Here is a 13,415-nt window from a genome sequence, read left to right on the forward strand (position 1 = left end):
GAGCTGCATCCAATCAGAGCTGCAGCAGTGAGCGCGTCATCCTGTTCTTCCCCAGTGATTTGCTTGCTGGCGCCATTGAGAGCAGTGCCGCGGAGGAGAGCTGAGGCAGGAAAACATAAAAACCCGGTATGTAAGCGGGAGTGAGGGGGCATGATGGAGGATAAAAAGGGCATGATGGAGGAAAAAAGAAGAATCAGGGGGCATGATGGAGTGAAAAGAAGGACCGATGGTCATAATTTTATTATTCTGTCTGTTTTGACCCCCAGACATGAGTACAAAAAGGAACAGCTATACTGTTGAGTATAAGAAAGCAATTGTAGAGGAGTCACATGGCAAGAATCTTGCAGTTTTCTGTAAAGAAAAACTTTTGGATCTTTGAATGGTCAGAAAATGGAGAGCAGATTATAATAACCTCAATCAACAGGTGGATAAGGGAAAAGGGAAAAAGCGCAGGTCTGGATCAGGTCGGCAGCCCTTATATCCTGACTTGGAGATCCTCATTGGTGAATGGATTGCTAACAGGAGAGCAAAGGCCTTGGTTGTGTGCAGGTCTGATATTCAAGCATTTGCCCTTTCAATGGCACTAGAGTTTGAAATGGTCTCAGAAGGATTCAAAGCATCACAACACTGGTTGGACGGTTTCCTTCAACGGTATGAACTGTCCCTAAGAAGATCAACAACACTGTTTAAGCTGGAAGATGCTGAAGTTATTAAACGTGCACTTGCATTCAAGTCCTTTATTGATAGGATCGACATTTCCAAGTACCAAACCTGCAATATGATTGCTATGGATGAAACTGCAGTGTTTATGGGACAAAGATCTCAAACAACAATTCATCACAGGGGTGCAACATCAACCTACATTCCCACCACTGGCTATGAAAGTGCACGGGTCACCTGTGTTTTGTCAATTCGTTTGGATGGAAAGAAAGCCACACCTCTAATCATCAGTAAGGGCAAGAAAGATAAGATTGAAAGTGTATCTGGCATTTACGTTCTTGAAACCGAAAAAGCCTGGTGTACACAAGCCGTTATAAGAAAGTGGGTTGATTTAATGCTGCCACTTGTTATGCGAGGTAACCAAAGAGGTCTGATAGTCTGGGATTCAGCCAGCACTCACCGCACTAAATAAATGAAGAACTTCCTTGCAGAGAGAAGAATAGATCAAGTAATGATTCCTGCAGGAATGACTGCCTATCTCCAGACCTATATTGCAATAAACAAGCCATTCAAGGACCATTTGTGCATGGAAGTCAATGACTACATTGAAAATAGAATGGAAAGAAATCAGCGTGGAAACTTTGTGAAGCCCTGTCTGCAAGAAGTGGTGACTTGGGTGAAGAAGTCATGGGATAAAATTACTGACAGCTGTGTCGCCAAGGCACTACGAGCAGGTTACCTGGACAAGACATATTCATTTAAAGAGAGCTATATTGCTGGACATGACAGATTGGGTCCACTTCTTCTGAAGGAAATGGAGGCGCAAGACATCCAGGACGGAATTCAGGGTATGGACACTTATGACGATGTTGTTGAAGAAGATGACATGATCATTATTGAATAAAGGTACATTTTTTTTGTTCACATTTATCTGTTTATTAAAATTGCTGTCAATGTTCATTAAAATAAGCCCTCCCCTGAAAATAAGCCCTCTGGTGTTTTTCTGTCCCAAAAAATTAATAAGACAGTGTCTTATTATCGGGGAAACATGGTAGGTATTCCAGAGGACACAGTGAACAGAGCTGCAGTGGGACGTTGTAGGGAAACAGGCAGAGTTGAGGGAGATTGGGATGGGATTAGGATAAGGAAGCCAACAGTTGGGCACGGGGGGTGGGGTTTATAATTCAGAACACGAGGGTTCAGAATCACTGAGATGGGGAGGGAATAAGGGGGTGGGAACAGCAACCTTTGAGAACTGAGTTTAAGTAGAATATTGATGGTTATTGAAAAGTCCTTTGAAGGAGGCATGGTGGTTAGACTATGTAAAGGTTGATCCTCATGGCAGAAAGTATTGTTGAATCCTGTGAAGGCCTAGGCAGCCTGCCTCCTACCAGGTGGGAGGAGCAGGAGGAGGTATGGGAGACCAATCTGGAGGCTGTGGGGGGAGGTGAGGGCAGGAGTCCTACATCTCTACTGGAGAATGCAAACAGCCTTGTTCCCAGGGTGGGGGGCTAGAGAAAGCCCTCAGCCTGCAGGAAGTGCTAGAGGGTCTAGTCCCCAGGTGGTCAGGAGCTGGAAAAAGTCCAGGAGAAGGAGGTACAAAGGGTCTAGTCCCCAGGAGGTCAGGCACTTTTCTAAGGTGGTGGGGGGGCATGGAATTGGGGAGGGGAAGGGTCTGGGTCTTGGCCTGGGTTACAGCCTACAGAAGGTGGAAGGAAGAGTAGGGTCTTGTTCCTATGTTGACAACCTGTCTCTGGCAGTGGAGAATCCCCTGGTCCAAGATAGATTTCACATAAATTTGAAGTCTAGAAAAGGCAGGGTGAGGTCAGGGAACAGCTGATTGAAGGTCTAGCTTCAATTTGGAGTACATCAAGAGAAGTAATATGAAATAAAGATGGGAAAGTATAATACAGCCAGACTCTAGTGCGTTTTAACTCTCAGGCTAAGGAGTTTGCATTAAGAAGTCATTTTTGTTCCAAGCAGGCTGATAGGGACTGTCTTCTAGGGGACACAGAACACCTTCCCAGACCCAGCTTGCAGGCAACTTATTTATAGAATAATCAACCGCATTGAACCAGTGCTCAACCTTTAATGGGGCTGATTTTATTCCTCATAATAAAGATTTACTACTGAATCAGGGAAAATCATTAAGGCCAAAGTTGTAAATTCAAGACCATACCAGGTGTGCTATTTGTCAATGCTCACAAAAGTCCAAATTAAAACACATTAATTACTAATTGGGAAAACATCAAGGGCCTTCATTTAGTTTGAACCAAAAAACTCCCAAACCCAGCTAATGAAGCAGTCTCTTTTTCCCCCCTCCAGCACATGAGAGCTAATATTAATAATATTTGGTTTATAATCAACTCCATGATCAGCTTCTATGACAGATCTTATTAACTACAGTAGCTGATTTAAGAGATTTTTTTGTATTTTTTTCTTTCTTTTTTTTTTTTAAAGCAATTGGGGTTAAGTAACTTGCCCAAGGTTACATAGCCAGTTATTTTGTGTGGGTGTTAAGTATCTGAGACCGGAACCAATCCTGGGTCCTCCTGACTCTGGGGCTGGCACTCTTACTCACTGTGCCACCTGGCCGCCCCACTTTTTTTGTATTTTCAAAACCTTATTAAAACACAATATTGACTTTTTTCTCTAAATTTTAACTTAATGTCTGCAGATAGGTCTTTGACTAATGCCAGAGAGGAGAAATGACACATAGGTATCTTCTAACATACAGGAGAACCAAAGAAACAATGGGGCAGATCTCCCTGGACAAGAAAACTCCTGGGTACCTTGGGTAGCCCTTATAATTCAGCAGGGTCCCAGTCAGTAATGATGACCAGAATCAAGACAAGATGGAAGGAGACAAAAGCCAGCTAGAGTGGTAAGAGCACTGACTAAGGAATCAGATGATGCCTTTGAGACTTACATTCTGATCAATGAACTATTCTGGGCTTCTATAAAATGAAACGATTGGACTAAATGGCCTCTGAGGGTCCCTTTCACCTCTGGATCCTTATGAGCAACTCAATTTGTTATCTTTATGTCTCTCCTTTCCATAGGGTCTTTCCTGAAGGCATCCAGTGAAAGTGGCCGTATCCCCACTGAACTTGAACATGTCCCCATTGAATTTGAACATATCCCTGCTGAACTTAGACAACCCCATACCACCAATTCTTATCTCCCCTCTCAAGACCTCCAACATACTATCTCCACCCCCATTCCTACAATGGCCCCAAATAAAATCGACTCGAAGGCTGTACCTTTCTTAGAGCCATGGGATTATCAAATTGGAAGGGCGATTAGAGGTCATTAAGTCCAGCCCTGTGCCTGATGCAGAAATCTGCTCCACAAAAGCCCAGATAAGTGGTCCTCCAACCTCTCTCTGAATACCTTTTATGATAAAGAAGAGAAGTAACAGGGCCAATATGAAGAAACTTTTAGTGCTGGTTGGATACTCCTTGCAGAGAGTTATTGAAGTAGATATGGACAACAACAGATAATAATGTACTTTTTCCCCTAATCAACAAGCATTTAGTTTTTAAGTAATATTTTATATTTTTTCAAATTATAATTAAAACCAATTTTAACTTTTTTTTTTTTTTTAAGATTTAGAGCTCCTGGGGAACAGTCAGGATGGAAGAGTAGAAACAGGACTTCCGTGGGGCTCCTGCTCCCACCTCCTCCAATTCATGTAAAAGGTGACTCTGAACAAACTTTGGAGCTGCAAAACCCACAAAATGACGCAGAGAAGCTAACCTCCCACTGATTACAGCCCAGCAGGTGGGCAGGAAGCTGCCCTGCGCGAGCCGAAGGTTTTAGCCTCAGGGTAGGCTAACCAGCCCCTGGCTGGAGGGACTTCAGATCACCAGCAGCTGCGGAGGTTTCCAGAATTATCACCATCTAGATGCTAAGGACAAAGTCAGAGGTCAGTGCAGTGTGGACTTTGGGATCCAGTAGTTCAGGAGTACAGTCCAGACTTTATACCCTGGAGGGAGATGTCGCTGAGGCACCCTGGCTGAGCAGCAGCTACAACGTAGCAGCTTCAGCTCCTGGCCTGCACAGTGTAGGGGAACCAAGTGACCAGTCTAAGTGGTAATCACTCTTGCTTTAACCTGCTTGGATATGGATTGCAGTCTAGGGTGGAGGTCCTGGGGTGTGCAACCAACTTGCCAGAGTGTGTGGAGGCTTCAGAGAGGACACCCAACTAATACCTCCAGCAGCTAAGAAAACCCCAGCATTTGGTATGAAGCTCCCTTGTCTGATAGCAGAGTCCTACTATGGCAAAAAGCTCAAAAGTCAAGTAATTGAGTGGCAACATGAGCAGGCAAAGGAAGCAAAGCAAGCACAGCAATCCAACTTTACACTTCTATTTTGGGGACAAAAAGGATCAAAGCATGGGACAGGAGGAAGACAATGAAGTCAGAATTCCTTCATCAAAAGCTTCAAAGGAAAATACAAACTGGTTAGAGGCCATAGAGGACCTTAAGAAGGATTTTGAATATCAAATAAGAGAAGTGGAGGAAAAATTGGGAAGAGAAACGAGAATGATGTAAGAAAATTATGAAATGAGAGTCAACAGCCTCACTCAGGAAAATAACACCTTAAAAAATAGACTAGGGGTGGCCAGGTAGCACAGTGAGTAACAGCACCGGCTCCAGTGTCGGGATGACCTGGGGATCAAATCTGGGTGCAGATACTCAGCACCTCACCCAGAAATAACTGGCCGCATAACCTTGAGCAAGTTACTTAACCCCGATTGCTTAAAAAAAAATAGACTAACTCAAATGGCAAAAGAGGCTCAAAAAGGCAATGAGGAGAAGAATGCCTTAAAAAGCCAAATTTGCCAGATGGAAAAAGAATCAAAAGCTCACTGAGGAGAATCATTCCTTCAGAATTAGACCGAGGCAAATGGAAGCTAGTGACTTTATGAGAAATCAAGATACAATTAAACAGATAAACAAATGAAAAAATAGAAAGCAATGTTAAATATCTCATTGGGAAAACCACTGACCTGAAAAATAGATACAGGAGAGATAATTTAAAAATTATTGGATTACCTGAAACCATGATTAAAAAAAAAACCTAGAAATCATTTCTCAAGGAAAACTTCCCTGATGTTTTAGAACCAGAGGGCAAAATAGTGGTTGAAACAACCCACCAATCACCTCCTGAAAAATATCCCAAAAAGAAAACTCCTAGGAATATTATAGTCAGGTTCCAAAATTCCCAGATCAAGGAGAGAATATTACAAGTAGCCAGGAAGAAACAATTTTAATACTGTGGAAAGACAATCAGGATAACACAGGATCTGGCAGCTTCTACGCTGAGGGATTGAAGGGCTTGGAATATGATATTCTAGAGGTCAAAGGAGCTGGGATTAAAACCAAGAATCACCTTCCCAGCAAAACTGGGTATCATGTTTCAGGGGAAAATATTGTCATTCAGTGGAATAGAGGACTTTCAAGCATTCTTGATGAAAAAACCAGAATTGAACAGAAAATTTGACATTGAGATACAAAGAAGCAAGAGAAGCATGAGAAGGTAAACAGGGAAAAGAAACCATAAGGAACTTATATAAGTTGAACTATATACATTCCTACATGGAAAAATGATAATTGTAACTTATGAAACTTTTCTCAGTATGAGAATAATTGAAGGGAATAGAAATGTGTATATATATATATATATATATATATATATATATATACACACACATACATATATATATGTCTATATAGGAGGGTATATGTGTGTTTGAATACATATGTGAATGTGTGTATATATGGGTACAGGTATACATAGATAGAGGGCACAGGACTAATTTAATAGGAAGGAATGATATTTAAAAGGTGAAATTAAGAGGCGAGAGAGGAATATAATGAAAGAAGACGGGGAGAGACAGAATGGGGTAAATTATCTCATATAGAAGAGGCAAGGGAAAACTGTTACAATAGAGGGGAAGAGCAGGAAGGCAAAAGGGAATGGGTCAACCTTACTCTCATTGAATTTGGCTTAGGGAGGGAATGACATACACACTAAATAGGATATCTCACCCTGCAGGAGAGTAGGGGGGAAGGGGATGAGAGTGGGGATAATGGAAGGGAGGGCAGGCTGGGGGGGGGGAAGTTGGAAGCACCCACTTCTGAAAAGGAACAGTATCAAAGTAGAGAACAGAACAAGTAGGAGATGGGATAGAAGGGAAGGAAATAGGGAAATGTTTTGCATAGCTATACATGTATAACCTATATTGAATTGCTTATCTTCCCAGTAAGGGTGGGTGACAAGGGAGGAAGGGAATGAATCTGGAATTCAAAGCTTTAAAATCAAATGTTTAAAATATATACATATATACATACACACACACACACACACACACACACACACACATATATATATATATATATGTATATATACTATTATTAATTTTACTTTCCATGTAACTGGGAAATCAGATATACAGGCACTGGGGCATAGAGATCCACCGTGCCCTACTGGAAAATCGGAGCAAGGATGGGGGAAGATATGGGAGAGAGCAGATTGGAGGAGGGGATATCCAGTGGGATCACTATTTTGGGGTGGTGGTTAGGGGAAAAATGGGGAGAAAATTTGTAACTCAAAATCTTGTGGAAATGAATGATGTAAACAAGAAGTTAATAAAGCATTTGATAAAGGAAAAAAAAAGATTTAGAGCTCCAAATTCTTTCCCTCCCTTTATCCCTTCCCTCCTCCCTGTGATGGCAAGCAATTTCATATAAGATACACATGTGCAGTCATGTAAAACATACTTCCATATTAGCCATGTTGTAGGAAAAAAACACAAGTAAAAAAATGCATAAAAGAAAGAAAGTAAAAAGTATTTTGCTTTCATCTGCATTTAAGCTCTATCAGTTCTTTATCTGGAGGTGGATAACGTTTTTTTTATCATAAGCCCTTTGGTACTGTCTTGGATTTTTGTATTGCTAAGAATAGCTAAATCATTCACAGTTGATCATCATACAATATCATTCTATATACAATATTCTTCTGGTTTTACTCATTTCACTTTGCATCAATTCATGAGTCTTTCCAAGTTTTTCTGAAAGTATCATCAGATGCTCATCATTTTTTATGGCACAATTGTATTCCAACACAATCAAATACCACAACTTGTTCAGTCATTCCTCAACAGATGGGCATCCCCTTGATTTCTTACACTTTGCCGCCACAAAAGAGCTGCTACAAATGTTTTTGTACATATAGGCACTTTTTCTTTTTTTTAAAAAAATCTCTTTGGGATAGAGAACTATTAGTGGTATTGTCAGGTCAAAGGGTATGCAAAGTTTTGTAGACCTTTGGGTATAATTCCTAATTGTTCTCCAGACTAGTTGGATGTTTACAACTCCACCAACAATTTATTACTGCCCCAATTTCCCCATATCCCCTCCAATATTTGCCATTTTACTTTTCTGTCATATTGTCATTGGTTTTGTTAAGTCATTTCCATCATGTCCAACTCTTTGTTACATTTTTTTTTTTTTTGCTTTTTGGAGGGGAGAAGGTGGGGCAATTGGGGTTAAGTGACTTGCTAGTAAGTGTGTCAAGTGTCTGACACCGGATTTGAACTCAGGTCCTTCTGATTCCAGGGGAGGTGCTCTATTCATTGTGCCAACTAGCTGCCCCTTGTTACATCTTTTGGGGTTTTCTTGGGAAAGATACTGGAGTGAATTGCCATTTCCTCCTCCAGTTCATTTTACAGATGAGGAAACTGAAGCAAACAGGATTAAGTGATTTGCCCAAAGTCACACAGCTAAGAAATGTCTGATGTCAGATTTGACCTAGGAAGATGAGTCTTCCTGATGAAAGCACGTGCATGGCATGGTACTAACAATAGTCAGGAGCACTTAACTTTCTTGAGTCTGGGAGGAAAATCTAGGACAACGATAAGGTTTTCTTAAGCTGTATTGTAGCAGAGAGACAGCTCAAAACAAGGACCAGTCTTTTGCTCTAGGTGGATAGGGTGATGAAAAGGCTGCAGTACTTCACTCCTATTGTGGTCGGAAGGTTTATGTTGTATAGGATTTAGACAAGGGTGCCTGTACACAAACCACATGTACACAATTAAGCAATTTTGATGAGAGAGCAACTTGACTGAAATACAAAGGAACTCAAAACACAAGCTTGGGTTGTTCCATTACACGTTCTTGGATGTGGTAACCCCAAATAAGAATGCTTTGGGTAGATCCAGAACCTGGAGGAACCCCAAATCCTCCAGCATTCATAGAGTTACTGGGGCCAGTTGACATTCTGGATATGGAAAGCCTTTAGTTACATAAGGTTGGACTTAATCAGTACAATAATTTCCCCCTATAATAAATCATTTCTCCTACAACTGAAAACTGAAAATGACTCAACAGTGTGATATAATAGCTGTCAAACTAGATAGTGTCACCTTGGGCTTCATTGAGAGAAATGTGTCCAGAACCAGAGGAATGGAAGTCCCACTGTGCTCTACCCTGGTCAAATTCCAGAGGGTCCAGTATGGTGGTGGTGATGGGATACTGTGTGGGAAAAGGCCTGAAGATCATGTCAAAAATAGATCAATTAAGAGAAGTGGATAGAATACTGAGTCTGGAGTCAGGAAGATTCATCTTCATGAGTTCAAATCTGACCTCAAACATTTACTAATTGTGACCTTGGGAAAGTCACTTAACTTTGTCTCCATTTCTTCTTCTGTAAAATGAGCTAGACAAGGAAATGGCAAGCCATTAAAATATATTTTCCAAGAAAATCCCAAATCAAGTCCATTATCAAGAATTGGACATGATGGGAAAGTGACTAAATAACAAAAGATCACTTACTAGCCATGTGACCTTGGGCAAGTCACTTAATCCCAAATGCCCTGCCTTTCCCCTTCAAAAAAGGAAAAAAAAACCAACACCAAAAAGAAAAGATTTTGAGCCTGGCGAAGGAAAGACTTTGGAGTGTGGGGATGGAACACAATAGCTATTTTCAAGCATTTGAAGAACTTATACAAATATGAGAGATTAGATTAATTCTGTTTAGCTTCAGAGAGTAGAATAAGAAAGAATAAATGCAAGTTGAAAGGGGAAAATTGGGGTTTTTTGTAAGGAAAGCTTCCTAACTCTTAATGCTACCCAAACATGCAAGGGACTTCTCTGGCAAATAGTAGATTCTTCTGATCTAGTCATTTTCAGAAAATGGCTGAATGATTATTTGTCAAGTGATAGGGAAAATTCTTTTTCAGGTGTAGATTACACTAAATGATCACTGAGATCTTCCAACTCTGAAATACTGTGAAAAAGATTCTGCTCCATCTTGGAACCAGGGTCCTGCTGTTACCTGTATATTATAGCAGTGAATTTCTTTCTCTCCTTTCCTTCTTTCTATCCTTCCTTCCTCCATCCCTCCCTCCCTTCCTCCCTCCTTTCCCTTTCCCCTTTCCTTCCTTTCTCTCTTTCTGTCTTTCTTCCTCCTTTCCTCCCTCCCTTTTTTCCTTCCTTCCTTCCTTCCTTCCATCCTTCCTTTCCTTTCCTTCTTTCCTTCCTTCCTTCCTTCCTTCCTTCCTTCCTTCCTTCCTTCCTTCCTTCCTTCCTTCCGTCCTTTCTCTCTCTCTCTCCTCTTTCTTTCTTTCTTTCTTTCTTTCTTTCTTTCTTTCTTTCTTTCTTTCTTTCTTTCTTTCTTTCTTTCTTTCTTTCTTTCTTTCTTTCTTTCTTTCTTTCTTTCTTTCTCCCTTCCTCCCTCCCTTCCTTCCTTCCTTTCCTTACATTAACACAGGAAGCCTAGTCTACCGATGGCCACATACTGCAATTACATTTCCCCAATTGAGCCCCAGTGTCACATTGTACTCCTTTTCTTTCTACCCTGCTGGTACAAAGCAGACACCACTGGTAGAACCATTAGAGCCTTTCTGATCTAGCTTCTAAGTTGCAATAAATAAAACCCATACAAGGGCCAAAGATAATCATGGTGATAAGAGGCCATCATTAGTGACCATCAGCAGTTACAAAACTACCCTCCCAGTAAGAATATATGTTTGCTTCACTTCTAAATGCCATAATCCACAATCAAGGGTACAATGAGCTTGTTGTGTCTTTTTGAATAATTGGGGTCACTGAAAGAGAATGAGATGTCTAATTAAGAGCTGATTAGATGAAAACCATGGAAACCAAAGGCTCCCACAGAATAGCAGGCAAATGTGATGAGGTAATGGGTACCAGAGCTGCCCCAAACAACTCCCACTGATCCTGTAGTCACTAAATGAGATTATTCAGGACAAATCATTCCCAATGTTTTGTTTTTCTCCTTCTGGACCTGCAAATAGGATAATTCCAGGTTCTTTTGTGAGTAATAACCTCTTGCGCAAAAGGCCACAAAACCTTGCAAAGAACTCCTTTCCTTCTTGCCCATTCAATTCAATTCAACTAGCATTTATTAAGCCTCATGTGTCAGACACTGTGGTAGGTGATGGGAATATAAAGTAGAGAAAAAAAGTACCTTCCCTCAGGGAGCTTATTTTCTACTGTTTCACTTCCAGTTTCTGAGCCTGTGGTGGGCACAGCAACTAATCAAGTCAGGGATCTCAGCTGCCAGGCTAGCTGAGTGATAAAAACACCAAGTCCCAGCAGAAGACAAATGCAAGATCTAGAAACCATCAGCAGCTGGATCTTCAGGCAGGATTGGTGTTGATATTCAGTCCACCAGGTTCTGTCTCACTACCTGGGCTGCTGAATCAATTTAGAAAAGGAAGTTACAGAGCATAAAAGTGCTTTCTAAGACTGGGAAGCAAAGAAAAGGGTTAGGAGGCCAGGCAGGCTCTGACCAATACATACAAAGCAGCTGCTAGGACTAGAAATTTTTTGCACCTTGGTCAAGAATTATCCTTAGTTGGAAGGAGGGACCAGAGACCACAAGATGGCCACAAGGGAGAGGGAAGAGCCCATGCCTGAAGATGATCTGGTAGCTTACAATTTAATTCAGAGTAATTTGATTAGCATTTATTAAATGTCTGTTACAGGGATGGGGAACCTGTGACCTTGAGGTCACATGTGGTCTTCTAGGTCCTCAAGCCCAGCCCTTGAAGTTTGGATTCAGTCAAAGGGCTGGACTTGAGGACCTAGAGGGCCACATGTGGCCTAGAGGCCGCAGGTTCCTCACCACTGGATTAGGTATAGGACATTGTACTAAATGCTAGGGATGCAAAGGCAAAATGAAAATCTATCCCTTTCCAGAAGAAGCTAATATTCTATTGTGGAATACAATTTGTGAACAGGCAGGCATATACTTGATAATTTGAGGAAGGAGAGATACAACTAACAACTAAGGGAGGTAAGACAATGCTTCCCATAAAGAAGTGGTTACATAAGCTGAGCTTTAAAAGGAGCTATGCATTCTAAGAGGCAGAGATGAAGGGGGAGGGGCATTTCAAGCATAGGTGACAACGTATGCAAAGGCAAAAAAAAAACAGGAAGGAAAAACAAGTTCAGGAAAGAGCAAATGGGTCAGTCCGGCAGAAATGTAGGGTAATTGAAGGGGATTTATGTAAGATGTATGGGAAGAAAGGATGGAATCAGATTATAAAAGGCTTTAAATGCCAAGCTAAATTGTTTGTATTTTATTAAGATTATTGAGATTATTGATTATTGAGCAGGAGAACAGCATTGTCAGACTTTTTACTTAGGAAGATTCTTTTGGTTGGAGAGGGGAGACTTTGAAAGTCAGGAATACCATTTGGAGGCTGTTTATAATAGTTAAGGCAAGAGGTGATTCCCTGAGTTAGGGCTGTGAGTGCAAAAAAGGGGTCCAGTGTGAAAAAAAAATTGTAGAGGTAGAATTGACAAGGTTTGGAGATGGATTGGATATAGCAGGTGATAGAGAAGAATGACTTGAACCCCAAGGTTGCAAACCTGGATGACTGAAAGAGTGATGATGCCATAAATGAAAGCTGGGAAGTTTGGTAAGGCATGATTGGGAAATAGGGAGGGGGAGGGTAGGAGACTCATTTTGGTTGTGGTTGAGAAGTCAGTAAGGCATCAAGGGGGGAGCTGTCCCACATGCAGATGAAAATGAATATAATTTCCTTGAGAAAAGGGACTGTTGAGTTTAGAGCAGCCACCTTTGAGATCTGACTTACTGGCATGCCCCACCCACCACTGCTTAATCTGCAAAAATGTCTGACAAATCAGATGTGGCTGAGATTCAGAAATTTGCTATGTCTAAATTGAAGAAGGCAAACACAAGAGAAAAACCCACTGCCTTCAAAAGAAACAACTGAACAGGAGAAGCAAGTGCGTGAATCGTAATGAAATCTGCCCTACCAATATGCTCTATATATTGCATGGATGGATAGGGTTTAAATGACTGTGCTGTCCCTTTCAACATCAAAAGAATAAAGAACTACTGACATTGAATTGAATGAAGGCTGAGTCAGTTGTCTCTTTCCATCTGTCTGTCCTGGCTAGTTTGGGTCCTGGTGGCATTAAAAATTTTTTTTAAAAGAGCTTGCATGTTGCTGAAAAGAAGTCTTGGGAGGGATTACAGTAAATCCAGTTGACATTAAAATGCAAAGCTGTATGTACCAAGGTCCTGGCAAGCTGTAAAATGCAGTTAGAGTGCCATTTTTTTGTTCAAATTATTTTAATTACTGGAATGCACAATTTTAAAAATATGCAAATAAAAAGTTTTAAAACCTTTGAAAAGGGGGGGGGGATTCAAAATGGCAGAGTAGAAACAGGGCTTCCACTGGGCTCCAGCTC

General features: G+C 41.1%; 1 pseudogene; it reads left to right on the plus strand.

Moving 5' to 3' along the window:
- The first annotated feature begins 12,829 nt into the window (after positions 1 to 12,829).
- On the plus strand, positions 12,830 to 12,962 carry LOC138161287 (thymosin beta-4-like; annotated as a pseudogene).
- The last annotated feature ends 453 nt before the right edge of the window (positions 12,963 to 13,415 follow it).

This window comes from Petaurus breviceps, unplaced genomic scaffold, assembly GCF_028583685.1.
Source record: "Petaurus breviceps papuanus isolate PSGF00001 unplaced genomic scaffold, PetGlider_PUasm1.0 118, whole genome shotgun sequence".
Lineage (NCBI taxonomy): Eukaryota > Metazoa > Chordata > Mammalia > Diprotodontia > Petauridae > Petaurus > Petaurus breviceps.